Genomic DNA, 4,507 nt, shown 5'->3' on the forward strand with positions numbered 1-4,507 from the left:
AAAGAATTTCTGAGATTTCGAGAATGAGGTCATAACATTACGAGAATAAAGTCATAATTGAGAAAAAAAGTAGCAATATTATGAGAATAAAGTCGTAATTTTACAAGAAAAAAAATCATGATATTATGAGAATAAATTCATAAATTTCAAGGGAAAAAACCATAATTTTTAGGAAAATAATTTTTAGGAAAATATATTACCAGCAACCAACAAAACGGGTGAGAGGACAGTCAATGGCAGCCTGATCCTGCCTCTGGCAACTGCTGTTTGTCTCAGGCGTTATACTTTGCCACACACATCAGTCAACAGGTAACTTTACTTAATCATCTTATCATTAAACGTTTGATAAACGTGGTTTCGCTTGTTGAGCAAAAATAAGTTTACAGTTTTGTTCCTCATCTTAATGCAGACGGAAGGCTGCTCTTCTGATATCTCCCCTCTAAAATAACATGTAGCCTAAAATTACGACCTTATCCTTGAAATATTATGACATTTTCTTGTAAAATTACGACTTTATTCTCATTATGACTTTTTTCTTGTAAAATTACGACTGTATTCTCATAATATTACTTATTCTCAAAATCTGAGAATTTTTTTTCCCTCAGTGTGGCCCTAATACTCCGTCACAAGAACAACATTCAACTACAGTTAAAATCAAAGAAATTAGATAAACAGAAGGATATATCTTCTTTGCAACATTACTTTTTTGCTGCGTTTTCCATCGGCGCAGAGGAGAGGACAGTAACCTAATGTTAGTCTGACTGACTGTGCTTGCATCAAAATACAGTTAATGTCAGTTACAGTGCACATGAACATGACACCAGCTCTGACAGAGGCACCGGGAATTGATTAAACCAGTAGTATTAGCTAGCCAGCCCCTTAACATAATATTGTGTTTTTGTATGATTACCATTGATATAATATATCACAAAAAAAAGCACATTGAAGCTCTCTTGTGGGCGGCAGTGGGTAGCGCTGTCGCCTCACAGCAAGAAGGTCTTGGGCGGCCAGGGTCCTTTCTGTGTGGAGTTGGCATGTTCTCCCCGTGTCTGCATGGGTTTCCTCCGGAGCTCCATTCTCTGGTTGGAGACGCTAAACTGCCCCGAGTATGAATGTGTGTGTGAGTGTGTTTGTCTGTGTGTCGCCCGTCCTGCGATGGACGGGCGACCTGTCCAGCGTGTTTTCCTGACTTTCGCCCCATGAGCACTGGGACAGGCTCCAGCACCCTCCACGACCCTGATTAGGATAAGCAGCTTAGATAATGAGCGTGAGAGTGAGCTCTCTTGTGGGACATTTCAAGTGCTCTTGGGGGCCCTCTGGTGGCCGTGTTATATTTATTCATATGCTATATTTACAACCTCTTTGCTATATTCATCGTAGAGTTGTATGTTTATTTTGTGAAAGGCAGGCCTATTAATATATCGGCCAATATATGCGTGAACAAATCAGGTGCATTCCCGCAGAAAAACACTTTTTGGATGTAATTTATTTTCCTATAAATAGTATGATCTTGCTTCAAACACTACCGTTTCACCATGGACCGCAAAGTAGCATTCGCAATTGCCGCTATCCATGCGCAGAGACAACACTGGGAACCAAAATGCTAATATAGGAACTAAAATTTGAAAAAAATGTTTCACAGCAGGAGAATATAAGAGGAGCACATCTGCCCTCTGATTGGCAGTCACTTGACTCGGTTGCTGCTCATTTGCATAAAATTGAATGTTGCTCAACTTTCCTTTGTCGCCAGGTTGCAGCGATTTTGTCGCTATGAGACTAGTTGCACCGTGTCGTTCAGTGTCACCCAGGGACCACTGGTAGTGACTTCCTGTCACTTTGTCGCTTGTTGTCGCTGCCGGTGTGAGCACAAGGTGAGTCCCAGTATTCTTATGACATTTGCTGGCAGCAGTGGGATCAGTGCCGTTAGGGAGCAGCACTAAACAGCGCTAATTTGGATGTTGGGTAGCTGGATTCTGAGGACGCTCTTTCTCTTGCCAAAATTTCAACTCAATCATTAGATATACTTTAAAGATCAACTCAACCATTAGTTATACTTTAGAATTTGGATACATCTCATTTAATTTTGATATTTCAGAATGCTTATATACCGTGTGCCCTTCCCTCTAACTTTCTTTCAGGAGAGTGCATTCCAAAAGGCCCAGTGCCAGACTGATAACAAGTTGTGATCTTTTCAGAGACCCACACTGACCTCTATAGCTATGGTTCCCTGGAGGCCTCTGCTCTGTTCCTCCTCCTATCAGCTGTGCTGTACCATGACTTACACTGAGGTTGACTTGCTGACTCCTCAGATACTTTGTCAAGCCTGTGTGTGGAGACTGGATGTCAGTTATGTCAACAAGAGTATACTTGGACAGCCATATTACCACTGATGTCTTTTCTTAAATACTATAATTTTATTTTCTTTACCCTAGCAGTACTGTAATTTTAGTATAGTCTATCCATGTCTGCTTCTTTCTCTTGTTACATATACGCTCTACTAACTTGACTTAACACATAAGATCTTTAATGAAGGTAAGATAATTTGTAAGGTTCCAATTCAGATTCCAAATGGAAACGTGTACCCTCATTATGAGAATGCGCTATGACAATATTATTTATCAGAATATTTATCTGTGTTTTGTCTTTTTTGTGAATTAGGTGAAAAGGAGGCTAATACTTCGAAATGTCGCCCCTGTCAAAAAATGAATGACAAAAATGTCTTTTTCACTCAACGTAGGTCTTTACGCTCCAGTTTCAATGGAAGGAGTGAAAAGGAACTTCCCCAAACTTCCCTAATCAGACCTGGGCCGTGGCAATGAGAGCGTCAAATCCTGGCCACTAGCCCACCAGGGAGCTCGTAGTTGTTTCAGTTTCATGACATGAACCCAGAGCACAGGGCCCTGCTTGACACATGCCCTGCTCAGTTTGAGGGTACTATAGTGAATCACTAGTGGTCCTTGTTCTGTGAGCGTCAAGGGTTCAGATGAAGAGCAAAGAGTCGCAGCTGCTCCCCGTCGGGGAATCAAACTCTGGTCTCCCGCATGACAGGCCGCTATACTAACGAGGAGTTGGGACAAGCTTCTCAGAGGAAGACAAACTGCCAAGGTTGCTGACAAAAACGGTCAAAAATGGAACCTTGGGTCAAGCATGTCCACAGTTTACCGGCGCTTTAGCGAAACAAGCAACGTCATCCAAGGTGGAGGTTAAATCCACCACCCTGAGGTTAGGAGTCTTACCCTCTCCTGACATATCTGATTACCTGTACAGCTTACGTTTTGAGAGTCAAGAGTGCGGACAAGGACCAAGAGACACAGCTGCCTCCCGTATGGAAACTGAATTTGACATTTTCCGAGCACCCACACCCATCCGCCCACAGCAAGGGATACATAACCTGTTGACAACCAAAACTGTTACAAAATGCAGTATTCTCCCATGTCCAATACTCTCCCACACGCACTGTTTTTAAAGGTTTAGAAAGGCAGGCTGTGAGGCCAGTTAGCTCAGTTGGTCAGAGCGTGGTACTATTAACACCATTTGAGGCTTGTATGGACCAGCCTGCTTTTCTCTCCATGGCCGACCAAGTGCGTGGCCGACTGTGGTCACTGAGGTCTGTGCTTGTGCCGCCTCGTAAGCCCATGGCACAAAACTTGCACTGTGTGGTTCCATGGTGTAATGGTTAGCACTCTGGACTTTGAATCCAGCGATCTGAGTTCAAATCTCGGTGGAACCTTTGCCAACCACTCTCAATGTTGGTTGGGTGAGGTACAGCTCCCCCATTTGAGCTGACTGCCTATGCTGGTTTCTTGTGTTTGACCAGGCCTGTAATTTATACTGGCTGAGCCCCCACACAAAACCTTATCAGTTCAACTTGCAAGCCGCTGTGGTTAGAGAACTGAGCTCGTGACTGGAGGGTTGCCGGTTCAATTCCCAGGACCAACATCTATGGCTGTGTGCCCTTGAGCAAGGCACTTACCCCCTGGGCACAAGGAATGCTGCCCACTGCTCCTGCATCTGGTGTGTGTGTTGGATGGGTTAAATGCATATGACAAATTCACTGTTCACCGTGTGTGTGCAATCACAGAGACTTACATTTTACATTTTTTACTTACAAATGAAAGCTTGAGAAAAACATCAGTCAAGCTCATTTTATTTCGGAAAGTAACTGGACAACAGCATAGCACAAAAGAAGCCACATGGAACTCACAATGGCCCAACAAACAGCCCAATAGTGAAAATGAGTCATGATCCGACACCAGAGTGAACAGGCAGCTACCACCTTTCTCCTTGACCGCAAACTAGTACTGACTGCTCAACTACGAGTGAAACTTGGTTTCTGAGAAGAAAATATTGGATCTAGAAGTGTATCTTAAAACAGCAGTATCAGTACATGAGTAATCTTTATGGAGGATCTTTGAAGAGCTTACTGAGCTATTTCAGGCAGACACAGCTAACCACTAGTTGGTTTACCACTAGAGATTAATTAAATATTAGGATTACGTCTGTACTT

At 43.0% G+C, this 4,507-nt stretch overlaps 1 non-coding gene across 1 annotated transcript; it reads left to right on the forward strand.

Annotated features, from left to right (window-relative positions):
- The first annotated feature begins 3,658 nt into the window (after positions 1 to 3,658).
- On the forward strand, positions 3,659 to 3,730 carry trnaq-uug (transfer RNA glutamine (anticodon UUG)). The gene has a single exon. It is a non-coding gene; the product is annotated as a tRNA-Gln (tRNA).
- Positions 3,731 to 4,507: the final 777 nt, after the last annotated feature.

The sequence above is a fragment of the Chanos chanos genome, chromosome 15, assembly GCF_902362185.1.
Source record: "Chanos chanos chromosome 15, fChaCha1.1, whole genome shotgun sequence".
In the NCBI taxonomy this organism is placed as follows: domain Eukaryota; kingdom Metazoa; phylum Chordata; class Actinopteri; order Gonorynchiformes; family Chanidae; genus Chanos; species Chanos chanos.